We start from the raw sequence: 19449 nt of genomic DNA on the forward strand, positions 1-19449 counted from the left end.
TTTCCTGTTATTATATCATATTTGCTTGATCAGAAAAAGAATAAATATATAGCCATGCAATCATGACACAGATTTTACAAAACCTTATCAGAATCCATGATATTGTAAACATAAAAATGTGAGTAATAACTCTATGGATATTCTTTATATTTTGTCAAGTTTGGTTTAGTTAAGCTCTATCTTACATGTAATTGGAGAGCGTTTGACGCTGGCCAACATAGCGCTGGCCAACATAGCGCTCAAACTCTTCCCAGTCTTCAGTGGTTGGCACAAACTCTTCATCTAATACTAATAATAATCATCTAGTAATCCCACGACCACACGAGCGGAGCGGAAGTGTGGGAGTTTTATGATAAATGCATGCGCACACAACTTACGAAAATTATTCATCAACAATGAGACGAACCCTCGTCAAGAAATTTCATCAAAAAATTTAAGCATCGGAATTTAAAGTCGTTAAAGTATAATAACGATACAAAACACATTTAAACCTATTTAAATATGTTACCAAGTCTTTGTAAACCAACGATAATATCTTAAAACTTACCCATCTGATCGGATTATACACAAATAGACAGATTAATTTGAACGAAAATTGTCACAAAAAGCTTGAAAAGCTCGGTTTAATAAAAGTTAAGACCGAAAATTGAAACGCCAATAAAGCCGTGCGACCGATTGTAGAACTATTTAGCAGTGCGCATTTCACGATAAAACCGTGCTCATTTCATCAGTCTATGGCATTTTTCACTTGTAATCGAATTTATTCGAAGGTTTCTGTAATAAACGTAGACCGTTTGAGGCGTAGACCGATTTACAGGTACGAAATTGTGGTACACAGTTTATCAGCCTGTGTTTTTTGTCCAATCACCGAAGGTTTCATTATTTGAAACGTTAACCGAAATTCTTTACAACTTATGTACAAGCTAGGGCCGAACTACAACGCCCCTTCATGACGAAAACATTTTTTATTTTGCTACAGTTTTATACGCGTGAATACTCTTATTCGCTTTCTGTTAAAGATCGCTTATCAAAACCATTCTACAATTGAACGCAACCAACTTTCAAACTGTGTATAGTACACAGTAGCTTGCCATTTTACTTCTAATTTTGCATTTCAGAGTTATAATAAACATATTTCTTTATTGTTGTTGAATTACATACATTACAGTAAATTAGGCCTACAGCTTTATAACACTTTGATAATAGCTTTTATTTTGCTGCAGTTTGCAGAAATCTTCGAGACGCATGAACGCTCATAGGTTTTCTATTATTGCTGTATTACTATATTAACAATATTGGTTATTTTAATAATATCAGTGCATTTTACTTATAATATTGGCCAACATTGCATTTCTCCTATTGCAAGGGAGAGATATAAACGTGTAATATTTTCCTTTCATTGTTGTTGTTTGTCATGACCAAACACTTTTTAAATAAATTTTCTAAAAACCTATATAAATACCACTTCTCGATATTGCTACCTATTACGTTTTGAAATGTAATCAAAATTGTGTATTGTTTTTCTATTATTACTATATTAATAAAATTGATTATTCTAAGAATATCAGTGCATTTTACTTCTAATATTGGCCAATATTGCATTTCTCCTATTGCAGGGGGAAAATATACTCTTTTCCATTCATTATTGCTTATTGTTGTATATAGTAACACCCACACCCAGTACATTACAGCTACCATTGCAGTTATCCTATTGCACTGCAGAGCCATTTGATTGCTAATATTGCATTTCTCAACCATCAGTACCCTTTATTTTTTTGCCAGTATCTCTGGCCATCTCTTTGGTCGTGGGCTGTATGACAGTGGAATTTCTAGTATTAATATGCTATTAACGATGATACCAGAAAATGACAATAACTATTTTATATAACATATCTATAAGTGAGTGGGGTTACGAAATTTGGCGAAATTAATCGTGAAACAACATTATTTTATCAATTATATATTAATATATTACGTTTTACAGATAGATATGCAGTATGAATTAGTTTTGTTATTATAATAAGAATAATACACGTAATTAAAAAGATAAAACACTAATAATATCATATTACAATTAAATGACATTAATATCGTTATATTAAATATAGATTAGGAAAGTACTATTAGGAGATACTAGAAAATAACCCGAGTTACAACTACTAATACAGGTAGTTCATAAAATAAATTACTCACGTGCTTTGGTGATATGTGGAGTATGCAAACAGGTTAGAAAACATGTCGTCTTTGAACTGGCGAAAACAAAGGTAAGAGTAAGCAGGCGAATAAATACATGTAGTTTGTCACATCCAGCTTCACCCAGTTGCTCCACGCCCGGTGAAGGTCTGGTCTGTTCTCAGCTCTTGGCCAAAAAAACGGTGCTTCTCAGCTTGGCAGCTGCACAAACACTATGTGGCGCGTTAGACATTATGACGAATTGAAATTAACAAGTTTAATATGAGAAAGCGTGTTTGCTATCTGCGATAGATCAAACTTGAACTGAAACTAACATTATCTGATCATGTGACTTACCATTCCCGCCATATGGCGCGAACAATTTCTACAGCATTTTTCAACCATCATAGCGGACCAAAAAGCTCATCATTTTTATCAGAGGATGATATGCAATCGTTCAAGCTAAATTTAAAATATTAAACATATTTTTATGCTATGTTTTGAGATATCAGTGCTCAAAGTTGCAGCATTACGATGCCGATAAAATAGACGCGTAAGAACAATAGACATGGTTTTTATCGCAAGCGTGAAGTATATTTGTGAAAATAGTTCGACGAATAAGGATGCATGAAAGTGTAAACATAAACTATCTCGCACACATTTTAGCCGTTTTAGCACACATACATCACAGTTTAGCCGTTTTGGAAAACGAATCCAAACTAGGGCGGTCTCGTGTGGCTGAGATTTTCTGTTCGTTTTTGAGCTTTTACGAGCTTTTAATCACATTCCCACATATTTGGCACCTACAACACAATAGAGTAAGACATGGCGAATCTTTTGATACCAAATAACTGTAATGTGAATTTTGTTGCAAGTCAACCTTTAAAATTGTAATATTCCTGTCTACTTTCTTTGTTTTTAGAGAAAGATACAACAGTTCAAAAATACAACAGTTCTAGTGAAGACCAGAAGGTACGCAAAACCATGTTTCACCATTTTGGCCTGCCTTGTCAATAGAACGAAACTGCCACATTTGATATGTACATTTTTAACAGAAAGGCCATGCAGCAGGACCGATTTCTGCCAGGAATCATGATCATGTACAAGCAAAAAGATGGATGGACAATAGTAGATGTGTCAAATGGATTACCGAAGTGTATGCTTGTAGGCAGATACCATACAAAAAAGCATTAAAGATGTGATTGCACCATTGAAGTCATTCAAATGTAATTAAGGCCAATATAAGGCTAAAACATCAGCTACAATTTGATGTCATTTTTGCCTTTGTAGACAAAAGTCCAAAAGTATAAGCATTTGAATGAGATCATTTTTGAAAACGCTCAAATTCAAGCGGGTGCTTTATTCCAGAAGTATATAGTGAGCATATATGAAAAGAGTTCGTGAGCGATAAATATACTATCTCTTCTTTAGCCAATCATCAGCACAAATCTTTTACATATGTCATATAACAACTGTTATCACTAGTAAAACGCGTTGTCTGTGATCTAGAAGATTCTCATCGTTAGGGAATATACTGAATTACTAGATGGCGCATGCTGCATCGACACGTTTTATTGATGAACAACAGAATTTTAACAATGCTTCCAGTTCCAACGAAGGTGACTCAGAGTTCTCTGAGCATTAAGTGGCTAAAGATTGGGGCAGACAGCGTATGGTTAAAGCTGACAGGCGATGTACACGAAATTCAACTCACAACAACCAAAGTCACTATAAGCGAAAATTATTGTACGTAATATTTGCATTAACATGATACAGACTAAAGGATCACAACTTATGTTGTCCACTAACTTTCTATTACATTCTTCTAGTTAACAAAGGTGTTCCGTCAATATAAAGCATGGAACAACTTGGTTACTATAACAGATTATTTTGATAAGACAAATTTAATGGAGCATTCACTTTATGACGCTTATAAATAAAGGACATAAAAATACAAAAGCGTTATCCTGTTAGTAAATGCATATAATTTATAAACCAGAAATCAGCAAAAAATGGCACTGATCGATTTGAGCGGACATAATTGCTAACGAGTGTGGCTAACTGCACAGTCGAAATGCTCAGACTCAGTGATAGCAGGTTTTTGCAAGAGCCAACAATATACCCTGTCAATACCACATCACATTCAATCACTAATATCTCATACTGCAATACCAGTCACTTCATACCACATGCCTCTTCTCTCCACAGTAAAGCTAACTTATTATTCCAAATTCCTTTTAATATGAATGTGAAAGTATAAATGATATTAAAAAACTTTTGATGCTGTCAGAGTGTTCTTATATGATATTTCTCAATCAATGATTTGCGTTATCAAATTAATTAAATTAGACTTCTCCAATATATTTCACATGACCAGTTTTGTATGAATAGAAAAAATAACTAAGATCGAGCCGGACAAAAGCTAGGATTTGTTTCATACGAGTGATAGCATTTTCAAGTGCAATAAATTTTGACATACAGAATTAATTGGAACAAAAATTGGAATTAAAAACATACTGTCATTAAAGTCGTTACATTGCATAAACAATTATTTACAAATAGTTGAGGTAATTGCACCTAGCGCTAAAACAAAAACATCATGCAAAACTGTGAAACTCCATGTAAGGAACTCAGTTGTATGCAAAAGTACTAAATTAATAAAGTGATAATTAACAAAAAGAGATTTTATCGCTACTCTGCATTCTCACTGAAGATAGCTAAACCGAGATGTTCAGCTATCAGGTGGTGATAAAGATAAGAGATAAAGATAAGATCCAAGAGCTAATCACCTCGGACAACCTAGCAGATTAAACAGCATGGTTTTCTTTGATTTTTTGTTGGTGAATGTGATATTTTTTTACATTTTATACATAACTACTCCGTCTAGCATCTCACTTCATTCGTTTCAGGCTTTCTTTTCTGTATCATTTTTATTTTGTTCACGATCACTACTAGACAGCGTCATAGACCATGTAAAAAGTTGACCCAAAAAATATTTGCTCATTGTTTCAATAATAAGTTGCTTTAATCAATGATATACAGCCCCCCAAGGATAGCCGACGGCTATCATATGGGCGGGGTTTAATGATGGATTGTGTTAGGATCTGTTAGGATTGTGCTAGCCTGGGTTTCGGAGCAAACACAACTCTAGCGGGACGGTTGCGTTGCCTTGTTAGGTTTTGGAAAACACAACTCGCTGTTATCGTTTCATCAGCTCATTCAGTCAGTAGGCCCCGCGGTTCACAATAGCAAACCTTGAATTTCTACAATGTAGGGGTGATACCTAACCAAAATAATAGATCCACGCAAAATAAAACATTTCAAATTACCTACTTTTAGTTTTTTAAAATTGGTAAAGGTCGTAGTATATGCCTAAAGTTGAATATAATTACCCGAACAACGGCATTTTTTTTTTCTAGTTTTTGATTAATATTTTGCCACCCCTAATATAGAAAGACAAAGTCTTTTATCGTTATCAGATTGTTTTACCTGGCCAATAAGATGGGACAGCAGTCAAAGCTGTGCAGTGTAGTTTCCATACTCAAAATCTAAATGCAAAACCGAATTTGAGCTATTTTATGATTGTGACTATTAATATCACGAGTGCTTGTGAATGGCAACTGACTGATCATAACGGTGACAATATTGGGATACTATATTTATTTTACAACAAAATTAATTCAACAGATAAGTAAAATAACCACTCTAGTTCATAATATTTGTAAATTTACAAGGTGCTTTATTTAGCATATTTGTTTGTTCGGGTGCCGTGTTCGGGTTAATCCCAACAGAGCTCCATCATTAAACCCCGCTCATATGAGCGCCGTCGGCTATCCTTGGGGGCTGTATATCATTGCTTTAATTTGAAGGAAAGCATTGCTTTCTTCTAGTTTTGCCTATCATTGCCATTATCACCTATGGTGGGTGGGACTATGACAATAAAAAACAAACAAGAATGTGTGAAGCACAGGTTTAATAATTTTCAAACACATTTGTGTTTGAACCAATTTGTGTAGAAGAGAACCTTAAACACATTTACTAATTTAAAAAACTGCAATGCGTTGAGGAACCTCACACAATGTATGTTGGAAATTACTTCTGCAGTAAATTAAAACATCTGTTGACATTTTACACCTTATATATGTTGGAAATTTTGTAAAGGTTTCACTGTAGGCCTACTGCTATTACCGTCGGCTTGAATGTATACAAGATCATCTGCATGTAGCAGACAATAAAAAATAATACAAAAGGAATCCCATGCTTGGCAAAATATTCAAAGTAAACTCCGAAATGAAACAATGAAAAAGCAATTAATAAACATATTTTTCACACATGCATATATAGTATATATGTGGCCATATGTAGGCCTTAAGTGCATGCTGGTGTATACACGTATACATGCATATATACATGTATACACCAACACAAATTTGTTTTAAGCAGATGAGTATATATTTAAAGTTAATCAAGACAAGTCCCAATGTCATGCACGACTCGCAAAATCAGATGCAACTACTCATAAAAACCTTTTATGAGTACTTGCATTTGCGACTACTCATAAAAACAGGCATAATATATTTTCTTGAGTTGAGTTTTCGTCCTCTTGTCCAAGCATCTTTACATTTATGTAGATCATTCGTAAGCACTATGCAACACAGCTCAAATGTGAGTCAGTTATTACATCAAATATTAACCATAGCCTAATATGCCGTAAATCTATCATACGAGTTCTGCTCGTCAATGGATTTGAAATTTACTAAGTTAATAATTAATACTGATATAGGCTTACAGGTCCAATTGAGCTTTACCAATAATAAACGTTTAGTTGTCGAGTAGTGATGTATTACCATAGCTAGCTGCAACAAAACGTTTTGTTGCTTATTTTTCTTTGGTGAGGCCACTTTTAGAGTACGGTTGCACGGTATGGGACCCGTTTATGAAAAAAGATATCAAAAGATTTGAGAAAATACAGAACACCGCTTTAAGGTTCATTTTTAAACTAAAGGGGCAAGTCAGTTTTACAGAAATAAGAGCAAATACAGGGATCGAGAGTTTAGCTAAACGGCGAAAAGATATTAGGTGTGCATTTTATTTAAAAGCAGTGGAAAGGAACTTTACGGTCCCTGATTTTAAAAATACTATCAAGCACCACAACGCTCGACAGAAAACAGGTCTGTTTGTGCCAACAATCCGGACAAATGCGTTTTTTAATTCTTTTTGGCCGAGAACAACTCGAGACCTGAGAGGTTTTTAGTTAAGATTTTTTGTAATAAAAGAGTTCCCACGCCTTTCCTTCTTTCTAGAAGGGTGTAGTGGGAAAATTTTAGATTAGATTAGTGTTTTGTTGCTAAGCAAACTTTGACAGAAAAAAGGTTATCGTATGTCGGTGACAAATCTGTCAATGCGTTTGTACCCAAAACAGCGTTCCCAAACCAACCATTACGATTGAACCATATCTTCTGGCACTCACGTGTTGTAATTACATGTACGGTATTATTCTTTTGAGTGCCGCCAGAAGAGTTCGTAGTGGAGAGCGATACAAGGTCGGCGGAAAACAGTTTTTATTGATGACTACGGTCTTCGACAGAGCTACAGCAAGTTAAATACCTCTATAAGTTTAGCGTGTAACCAATGACTGTCATGAGCAACCAACTCTCAACTGACAGTACATGATCCTGCGTACTTACGAGGGGTTACAGAGATTACGCCTACAAGAGGATTCGGCTACAAGAGGTTTCGCCTACACTTCCTGGAGGTTACGTCTACACTTCCTGGAGGTTACGTCTACACTTCCTGGAGATTACGTCTACAGTTATGGAGATGGTGCATACCATTGATTGTTGAAGAAAAAATGTAAGAAAAATGGTAAAAAGTAAAGCAATAATAGTGTTTTCACTTAACATTGATTGAAAAACATACTATTGATTAAAGTCATCTATCAATCAGAACGAAAATCGTGGAAGTGTAAAATAAAAACAATTTAATATCTCCTTTCCTTTCTTGGCTTTCTTAACGATTACTACCACTGCTACTATTACTACTGGTGGCTGTTCGGAGCCACAAGAACGCTAAGATGTGTGCTTAAAATCTCAAAGCTTTGGTAGATGCTTTGAGTCTGATAAAATCATCACCACCTTAGGGTGGTAGTACCATTCGTTGTACTACGAATTATTATTTATTGATAGTTTGTAATTAATTAATAGTCTGCAACTAACGGTGAACTAGTATTAATAATTCGATATATTGGGCATTGGTCTGTCTGGTTATAGTAATTTAATAGTCAAACGAGTGTGGGTAAATGAATGAGACAAAATAATATGATTATTTGCGAATAAATAACAAAAAAATAAATAGTTGTTTTATAACTAAATTGTTTCATTCTTCTGGTCACTTTTAATGTTTTACGCATTGCTTTGTTTTAGCTTGCTTTGTAAAACATTGTTTTAGCAATGTCGTATGCATTGCTAATATATTCATAGTAGTAGTAATATTATATCTTTGGTATATTATACCATATACATAATATATATTACATATAATTATGTAGTGGTTTTATTATTTTATGTTGCAAGCAAGGTTGATTGATCGAAAGGTTGAATCATGAGTTAAAACTGTTTGTCTTGGGATGGCTAATTGTGATAAGTAACATTACATTAAAAATTTCATCCTCTGAGCAGTAGAATTAGTCTAAAACTGTAAATTATGAAACGCCAATACCGTGTAGCAGGCTGTACGCTACCATTTTCCATGTATGTAGCTTTGTACGCAACATCTAAATTACAAGTCCCAGGTAGCGAATGGGACCAATGTCAATATTGGTATATTGATATTGGTCCTGATCAATAAGTCAATATCACCACCCAGAATTTTACTAAAAACATTATGACAAAGTTTAACTCATCTGTCTTTCAAGGTTTCAAAATAATTAATTTCTCATAGTTGAAGAAAACTAACTCTGTTTTTTGTCTATACAAAAATCTCAGTGCAGCGTTTTGAGTTCACTTTAGTAAAGTAATATCCTTTGTAAGGTAAAGGTCCCAAACCATGCAGCCATACTCAGGGCCAGGTCTAACTCGTGAAGTATCAGCTATCTTTCTTGTCTTTTGATCTGCATCTTTCAGAACCATTGTAAGCATGCCGATTAATTGCTCTTCCTCGGATTCAATTTTAAAAATATGTTGATTAAATTTCAGATCATTCTGCAACTCTACCACAAAATAAGGATTAGAAGTCACACTTTGAAGATGGGGATCATATAAGATGAGGAAGTTATTTGTATCCATCGGCAAAGACGACTTGCCAATAGAGAGATGGTAATACTTTTGTGGATTAAATTTCATGTGCCAAATTTTGGCTCAAGATTCAAGAGAGCATAAATCTTGTTGCAGCATGGGAGCTTTGTCTTGTGTAGATGTTGAGGCTTTGTGTTATCAGCTAAGTTGTCAGTTCATCTTCGGCCACTTTCTTGGCACGCGCATGGAGTCCCTTAATACCTCGTCTCTTAGCCTACCAAGCATCATTTTATGCAATATGTAGCAGGCACAAAAATAGCTCTAGACTCTCTCAACAAGCGGTTTGGGAGTTGTCTGTTAGAGTTTTGCTGTTGTTGAACACACGACTCCTTTCTTAAAGCTAGTCTAAACAGGCTAAACTAGCTCATACAATGATTAGCAGGGCTTTTGGCTCACAAAAATGAAGCAAAAGTTTAATCATTTTATTACTGTTTGAACATTTTAGAATATTATACCTATAACCTAGCTTAAGTTGATTTGGTCTGTATCTTGCAAAAATCTTGCACAATCTTGCATTTGTTCTCTGTGCAAATTTTCTTATCCTCTCAGTGTTGGGTTTCTGATGCATCGAGGTAGAGAAAGTAAATTGCATTATCATACTTTCTAATATTCTCAAAAAAACATATTGCTTTTTCATGACCTTCTACTCTACTTTGTAGAACATTGAAAGTCGATTGAGAAAGAATGATGACAGTCAGAAGATAGGGTGATATGACGATACATACGTTATTGAACAAATACTAGTACAAGTACAGTTACTACCATTTTAAGATGTATCACTGACATGATGGTGCTTATATGTGATGAATGAGAAAATGGAGCAAATAAATCTGTAACTGGATGTTTGTATTTTTTTGCAGAATAAATCCTAAACTTATAATCTATCTATTGATTCAATTGAAATAGGAGAACTTCAGCAAGTAAAAATACTGCAAGAATGTGTACTTAGCATATGAACTGTTGTGTGTACAAAAGTAGCCCAATTCCTCCAAATTATACAAAAGTGAGTAATTTTGTATAAGTCTGAATGATATTCACTTCGAAATAGTCTTTTAATGTATGCTTATTATATAGCAAAGCTAAAGAGAAGGAGCAGTTATAGTAGCCATGCAAGGAGATTGAGAAATGGGTTTTTACTTCATTTCAAAGATATTTATTACAGCATTACAATGTGGTTGAAGCTATGGCCACTTTAGCATAATTTTATTAAACGTGCTTAATTGTTTTGTGGTCTTTTTGTTAATTTAGAGTTGGCTCCTTTATATGTCATATTTTTTCTTGCTAAAACAATATTGTTTAGTAAATAATTTCTTTTTTATCAAAGTGAAATAACAGGTTATATGCAGAAAAATCAAATTTTTATGAGAGCCTTCTTTTGCTCATTTATGATGGATGACACTATTGTAAATCATATAACTTGTATTTGTAATTTACTCTGTATATATGCATATGTACCCAAGGGTGGTCTCAACCGGCTGTGAGGGAGGCTCCATGTAAAAGTGAAACATAATGGTATGCAATAGGAGATAAAAAACAACTCCAAAGTTATGAAATGATATATTGACCAACAACCATTGATCACTTTTAGTGATGGGCTGATGATAATAACATAGAAATACTCAGTTATTGACATGTGTCTGTATGTATAAGAGTAACAACTTCAAAAATACATACGCTTGTTTTTTGCTTAATTAAATCAATAAAAATGTGGTTTTAACTTCAATAACACGGTTTGTTGCAAATAAACGACTGTTAAATCACCGTGGTTCCCAATAATCAACTCGAATTAAATTTATATATTTGCAAGGATTTGATATATGGATGATTATAGGATTTGATATAAAAAATAATTTACATAATAAAATACATCAACACACGTTCATAACATGCATTCATCGTGCCAATCGTAATTTTTTGCATCACAATTCACAGAATTAAAGTAGGGGCAATATCCTAGATCGTAGGCATAGTCTATCAGCTTGTAGACGTAATCTCCTGTAGGCAAAATCACTTGTAGACGTAATCTCCTGTAGGCAAAATCACTTGTAGGCGTAATCTACTGTAGGCAAAATCACTTGTAGGCGTAATCTCCTGTAGGCAAAATCACTTGTAGGCGTAATCTCTGGCACCCCTTACGAGCAACCCGGCCACCTGTTAGGCAGTTGTATATAAAACGGTATTTTATTGACTAAATTTAGGCCAGCTCTCGATTAAGTGTTTTGTGAATGATATAATCAACTCGTGCTAGCTGCACATTTTTTTAGTAACCTAAAAAGCGTGAACAATATTCTAGCGAGCAAACTATGAAATGAGCGATGGTCTAAAAAACGGCGTGGGGCAACAACTCCATGAGCATGCAATTCCGATGGAGTTACGAAAAGACGACTCTTCACCACTGATCTATACATCGCACGATGCGAGAGGAAATTAGCACCCCAAATGAGAACGCGCGCGGGAGGTAGGAATAATGGGTTGTTGGGTTTACCCGGCAAGCATGCTCGTTATCGCGCTCTAAACTACGCGTTTTAAACTCGTACACTAAACTTGCATCTTCCCCATCTTGGAGAAAAGATTCTTTCAGCAAGCTTGAATCAGAACACAGAAGGAAATGACCTGCAATTTTATCAGCAATAATAAAGCATGTGAGTAGCAAGTGGTACATGAGGTGGAGTAGTTCAATTTCTGTTATTGGACGTAATTTTAGAGTAGGGTAAGTTGAGTTACATGGGAGATGTCTTGTGTCGGATTTCTTGAAGGAATGCAGTCCTATTGCTTAGATAGAGATCATTCAAGAAATTCTTTTGGTTGAAGTTTTTCGTGGAGCAGAAAGTTACTGAAATTCATGAGCAGACCTGCCAACCCAAGAGTGGGGCAATGCGTGAGATTTAAATTTGGGACAATTGATGCATATGACAGCATATATAAAATTTTGGAAATTGGGGCAAAAATCTCACGCATTTTCATGTTTTCTTTGGGGTGATTGCGTGAGTCTCACGCCCAATGCGTGAGAGTTGGCAGGTATGTTCATGAGGCTAACAATGCAGGGATAAGTTTATCTCTTTAAAAACTATATCGTGATCGCTGGTGCTGTTTGTTGAGGAAACCAATCATACACCCTTCATAGCTATTACTCTTCACATTTCTAGTTTAACATATTTTAGCCAAGTAGTACACGTTGTGTGTGAGTTGTCTGCTCCTGTTTTATGTATGCCGAGATTTCATAATTAGTGACACCATAGACATCCAATACGTGATTAGCAATTGACTATTAATATTATGTGTTGTGTCCATGCCGTTCTTCTTCCTGTTTTCTTTACGCGCTTCTTACATATAACAGCAAATATATATATATCTAACTTTCATCCATGGCATCCATCAACACTTCAACAGGTTATGGGCCCAGGAATCGTTTATTTTACTCCGGTAACCCAACTGACTATCAAATGCGGGAAACTAGATTCACAAATTATCTATATACGCTGGATATTAAGCTTTACAAAGCAGCTTTACCAAAAGAGGATTCTGTCCAAGATGAAGAGGATTTTCATATCAGCAATAGAAGGACATACGCCGAACTCGTTCAGGTTCTCGATGAAAGGTCGCTCCAACTTATCATGGCAGATGCTGCTAATGATGGTAGAAAAGCACTTAAAGTGCTCCGACAACATTACGCTAGTACTGAAAAACCAAGAGTACTCTCTTTATACGAAGAACTCACCACACTCCGGCTCAATGACACAGAAGATATAACAGGTTACCTGATAAGAGCTGAACGTGCTGCTACTGGTTTAAGAACATCTGGTGAGCAAATAAGCGATAACCTTGTAATAGCTATGATATTGAAAGGTTTACCCGAAACCTACAAACCGTTCGTAGTTGTGCACACGCAACTTGACAAAATAAAAACATCTGAATTTAAATCTGCGCTCAACACGTATGCTAACACCGAAGCAATGAGGTCACCTCCAAACACTGCGCTCGTTACGCATAGTAATAGCAAATGGAGCTCCACAAATCGTAACCCAAGGACTGCACCACCAACAAGCGATACTCGCATACAATGTCTAGCTTGTGGAAATACGGGACATAAAGCCCGTAATTGCTCTCAAGACCGGGCGTCTTTATTTTGTGACCACTGCCAGATCATTGGACACGTAGAAGCCATATGTCAGAAAAGAAAGAGGTTATTCAATCAGAATAAATCTAACGTAAATGTAGTTACAACTACCCCAAATACTGCTCATCCATCAACCTCCTTTCATTTTGTCGTAAATGCGAGTGAAGCTCATAACGGCGCACCGGGTAACACTTCTTCACGCAAGTTGCTCGTAGATACTGAAGCCACGACACACATAGTGAACTCGCCCGACCGCTTCATTGCATACGACAACACGTTCGCTCCAAAAGAGCATACGATTGAAGTAGCGGATGGCCCTCGCAGTAACCAACTCGTAACCGCTCGTGGGGATGCTGAATTCATGATAACAGATGCAACTGGCAAATCACAAACGGTGATACTACATAACGCCTTGCTAGCCCCAAGTTTTCCGGTAAGCTTGTTCTCTGTTCAGGCAGCTACAGAGGCTGGCGCTGTTGCTATATTTTCTAAAGGCAACAACACAATCCAATCTGGTGACACTATATTCAACCTTGTACAACACGGCAAACTATACTTCTTGGAGGATAGACAAGATGGCGCATACACAACAAGAACCATACAGGAATGGCACAGATGTTTGGGACATATGAACCATGAGGACATAAATCAACTGCAGGCATGCACACAAGGTATGTCAATTGCTAAGTCACGAAGTGTAACCCAAACTTGTACTACTTGTAATGAAAACAAGGCTACTAGACTTCCAAAAGCTACTGATGATGCGCCTGTACATGCTACAAAACCGCTTCAACGGGTACATACAGACATTACCGGGCCAATCATGCCAATATCACGTGAAGGCTTCAAGTATATTATCAATTTTGTTGATGAATACTCTAGCATTTTATTTGTGTACTTCCTTCGTTCAAAAGACGAAGCAACTACCGCTCTAAAACAGTTCCTCGCAGATGTAGCGCCAGTCGGTCAACCACAGGAAATTCACAGTGACAATGGGGGGAATACGTGAGTAAATCGTTCCAAACCGTACTAGTGGAAAATCAAATCAAATACACATCAACAGCTCCATATACGCCGTATCAAAATGGCAAGTCAGAGAGATCATGGCGCAGTCTGCTAGAAATGGCACGGTGTTTACTCTCCGAGTCTGGTATAGCTAAACCCTATTGGACATATGCTGTGCGACATGCCCAGTACCTTCGTAACCGTAGCTTTCAAAGACGTACCAAATCAACTGCATATGAACTGTTCACGAGAGCTAAGCCTGATATGCGGAAGATATATGAATTCGGCTCTGCGTGCACATATTACAACGAATCCCACAAACAAAAACTCGATGTTAGGGGATATCCAGGTTATTACTTGGGTGTAAATACAGCAAACCACAGTTATTATATACTTGACTCTCAATGCTCAAGGATTATAACGACGCGAAATGTAAGGATACACAAGCCCGAATATGCCGACGAAAAGGCAGTTGAAGAACACGAGGAACTTTGGCCTCCTTGCAATGTTAATACTGGGCAAAATGACGATACACCCGTTGACATCACCGTGCCGCAAGTACCTGTGAGTCCCCAGCCTACTGACGGTAATGATGAAGGTAGGCCGCGCAGGGAGCACAAAACTCCAGCTCGTTTTAGTGATTACGTACTCTCAGCAAATGTTGATTATGCTTACACTGCTTTTCCACTGATACCTAACACTTATGACGAGGCGACAAATAGCAAGCAGGCACACATGTGGAAAGCTGCAATGGATAAAGAGGTGACAACCCTCTGCGATAACAACACCTGGGAAGTGACCCCTCTACCAAAGGGATGTACGGAGACTAAAGGGCGTTGGGTATACACACTTAAGCAGGGCAAAATGCCGGATCAAGTTCAGTACAAGGCTCGTTATGTCGCAAGAGGTTTCACTCAAGTACAAGGGGTTGACTATGATGAAACTTTTTCACCAACTACACGGTTCACTTCTGTACGTGCTTTGCTACAAAAAGCAACTAATGAAAACCTCGTTTTACATCAGTTAGACGTCAAGGGGGCATATCTGAATGCACCAATCGATAAAGAACTATACATACAACAGCCACCTGGTTATGAAATTACAGCCAACCGCAGCACACGTCTTACATGCCGACTAAACAAATCCATATATGGTTTAAGGCAAAGTGGCCGCATGCGGTATGAAACACTGACTGATTATCTCAAAGCAAATAGATTTGTAGCTAATGTTCAAGATCCATGTCTGTACACTCGCGGTAGAGTGGATAATGATGATTATGCTATCCTAGTGTTTTGGGTCGATGATATCATTGTTGGCGGAAAAACTGATACAAACATAAACTCAGTAAAAACTCTTTTGCAGGAGAAATTCAACATGGACGACAGGGGACAACTCCAGTGGTTTCTAGCTATAGACTTTAAAAGACTGAACGATGGGCGCTATCAGATCAACCAACAACGTTATGCTGAGCAAATACTCAAACGTTATGGCATGGCTGAATGCAAGCCGGCTTCTACTCCAAGTGGTAGTGACACACATCTCCAAAAGGCTACAGATGACGAGCATGAACAGGTACACGTATCAAAGTTCCCATATCGTGAGATCGTTGGCAGCCTTATATACTTGATGACAGCTACCAGACCAGATATCTCTTGGTCTGTCTCCGAACTTTCACAATATCTGGATAAGCCAGGACCTGCGCATGTTACAGCAGTGAAACGTCTACTTCGCTATATTAAGGCCACGCTTTCACACACACTGATATATAGCCCAAGTGACGGTGTTCTCAGAGGCTATTCCGACTCGGACTGGGCCGGTGACACGGATGATAGACGTTCCACCACCGGTTTTGTAACTACCTTGGGCTCATATCCGATCAGCTGGAAAACTAGAAAGCAGCCTAGCGTAGCGCTTTCCAGCTGTGAGGCCGAGTACATGGCTCTATCAGATACCACAAGGAGATGCTCTACCTGCGTACGTTCTGCCTCTCACTCGATCTTAAACAACCAGAGCAGAACATAGTTCTATCCGACAACCAGGGCGCAATAGCACTATCCAAAGGACATGGCGTTAAACATTCTCGCTCCAAACATATTGACATTAGATATCATTTTGTCAGAGAACAGACGACAATGCTCTACAAATATGTGAGTAGTGACAATAACCTCGCCGACATCATGACCAAACCGCTCGATCGAATCAAACATGACTGTGCGCTCAAACAGTTAGGTTTTATGATTGAGGGGGCGTGTTGAGGAAACCAATCATACACCCTTCATAGCTATTACTCTTCACATTTCTAGTTTAACATATTTTAGCCAAGTAGTACACGTTGTGTGTGAGTTGTCTGCTCCTGTTTTATGTATGCCGAGATTTCATAATTAGTGACACCATAGACATCCAATACGTGATTAGCAATTGACTATTAATATTATGTGTTGTGTCCATGCCGTTCTTCTTCCTGTTTTCTTTACGCGCTTCTTACATATAACAGCAAATATATATCTAACTTTCATCCATGGCATCCATCAACACTTCAACACTGTTTGGGATAACATCTGCCTTCAGTGGGGACAGGTTTTTACGTGTGATGATGGTGTCAAGAGAGTTTTGCCAGGGAGGGTTATCCTCGTGGGGCTTGTGATATTTTGTCTTAAATTTAGTCGTTCTAAAACTCAGGTGTCCTTTAGCGGGGATATTGCCGAAGCCGAGACCGGGCCGTAGTCTACACACAAAAAAAACAACAAAGGTCCACGTTGTTATGAGCAAAAACAAAAGTATCTACCCAAATATCTCACCAATCCGATGAGCAGCACACACAAAAACTAAACCAATCGACTGAGCCACACATGTCAAAATATTCCAAGTTTCAAGTCATGTCTTGCACAACTCACCTTATGGTTTGTCAAAACTTGTCCCAAAGTCCCTATTAATTTGAGACTGTCCAATATCTGTTTTAGAAATGGTCGCCGCTAGCCTAGCCTAACGTCCTGATTCAACATCTTAGTAACTATTGGGGAATTGCTGAGTGCTCCCGATCCTTTTGAGTCCCTCTTAAGTTTTGTTTACAATAGTGTTAACCCGATTTTGATTGGTTCTTGCATGCTTAAGAGAGACTCAAAAAGATCAGGAGCACTCAGCCATGCCCCGATAGTTACTAAGATGTTGAATCAGGACGTTAGGCTAGGCTAGCGGCGACCATTTCTAAAACAGATATTGGACAGTTTCAAATTAATAGGGACTTTGGGACAAGTTTTGAAAAACCATAAGGTGAGTTGTGCAAGACAAGACTTGAAACTTGGAATATTTTGACATGATGTGTGGCTCAGTCGATTGGTTTAGTTTTTGTGTGTGCTGCTCATCGGATTGGTGAGATATTTGGGTAGATACTTTTGTTTTTGCTCATAACTACGTGGACCTTTGTTGTTTTTTTGTGTGTGTAGACTACGGCCCGGTCTCGGCTTCGGCAATATCTCCGCTAAAGGACACCTGTGTTCTAAAAGTTCCAACATCTTTTTTCTCTTGCTTTGGTCTGAAACAGTAGGCAGTAGATCACAATTGAAGTCTCCCAGGATAACTGGAGTGCAATTTTTAAGTCCAGATATTTCCATTAAGCGTTCCTCAAGTATAGTAAGTTCTGCAATAATGACCTTACGGTTTTTTATGCATGTATATAACTTACTTGGTCTTTGCAGAAGGTGGGTGACCAGTATGAGGTTGTCAAAGGGAAGACCAAGAAACTCGTCCAGGTTCACCTAGGTTTGTGTAGCTGCACTTATGGCAACACAGGAAACGTCTGTAAGCACCTGTGGGCTGTGATGGTGAGTGCATTTGAACGTGGAACAAATGAACACCACTACAAGCCACTCCAGCACCAAAGGGAGGGTTTGTTTTGGCTTTCAACAGGTAATACCATGGGACTAATTACTGTTTAAAATGATAAGAAGTCAACTAGTTTGCTTAGCCTTGTTAGATGTAAAGTTTGACTATTCACAGTGAACTCTCATAAAACATCCTAAACTATTTTACAGGTCAGAAAGCACAGAATGGCTTGTTGGAGCCGCTCCACCACAATACTTTTATAGATAATACAAAGATTATTACAGAAGGAGATGTAGAAGAACATCTTGAATATGAAGAGATTGTTAAAAGGTACTGGCCTAGTATTAACCATCAATGCTTCGTAAAATGGAGTGGTCATGTATGACTAACAAAAGCCAGCCATAAAGCTTACTATTACTAAAGATTGGAATTTTTTGAGACCAAGAATTCATTCGAACCACATGCAGTACGAATGTATAAATAATCTTTTTCAACTAGAACCTACATGTGTTATACAATATAAAGTTTGGTCATATGTGGGTATGATTACTCAAACACTAAAATTTATTAGGTGGCTCGATATGTTACATTTTGTGAACAATTGTTTTGTTTTTATCATTCTAGCGAGAGCAGTTATTCAGAAGTGGATGTGATACCAAAGGTTTCTGAACTACAGCGCCAGAAATGGTAGGTCCCGAGACAAGGCACATGATCATCATATTTATACATGTTTTTCATTTATAAGCTATTTTGTCACTCATGCCTGTTATGACATGTCAGCAATCATCATGGCATAACATACCTGATGGTTATTATTTGCCACTGTTGTGATTGATTTGATAAAATCACGTCAGAAGCCCCGTGTCTTTTGTTCTCTGTTCAACAAACTTACCACCTTCTGCTTCTTGCTTCATTACTCCAGTGGTGTGTTTACTCTCCTGCTCAGTTTATTCAGTAATGATTTTTGCTTCTCAAATGATTGTACATTTTATGATTCATGCCGAAGTAAATACTCTGTGTGAACAATGAGGATTCAATAGT

The 19449-nt window shown here is 37.3% G+C and overlaps 2 protein-coding genes and 1 long non-coding RNA gene across 3 annotated transcripts in view; 1 reads left to right on the top strand and 2 right to left on the bottom strand.

The window, feature by feature from the left end:
• The window catches only part of LOC137405809 (U2 small nuclear ribonucleoprotein auxiliary factor 35 kDa subunit-related protein 2-like), a 45662-nt gene extending 37972 nt beyond the window's left edge, over window positions 1-7690 (bottom strand). The window contains exon 1 of the mRNA XM_068092219.1: window positions 7656-7690. The gene's annotated coding sequence lies outside the window, so the exon portion shown is untranslated. The remainder of the gene's footprint in view (window positions 1-7655) is intronic.
• LOC137406472 (fumarate hydratase, mitochondrial-like) overlaps window positions 1-19449 on the bottom strand; it is a 163043-nt gene that overhangs the window by 81978 nt on the left and 61616 nt on the right. The gene's annotated exons all lie outside the window — the stretch shown is intronic.
• Window positions 7869-10328, top strand: LOC137406619 (uncharacterized). The gene is made up of 3 exons (XR_010979920.1): window positions 7869-8037; window positions 9366-9485; window positions 10124-10328. It is a non-coding gene; the product is annotated as an uncharacterized lncRNA (long non-coding RNA).

This window comes from Watersipora subatra, chromosome 10, assembly GCF_963576615.1.
Source record: "Watersipora subatra chromosome 10, tzWatSuba1.1, whole genome shotgun sequence".
NCBI classification, from domain to species: Eukaryota; Metazoa; Bryozoa; class Gymnolaemata; order Cheilostomatida; family Watersiporidae; genus Watersipora; species Watersipora subatra.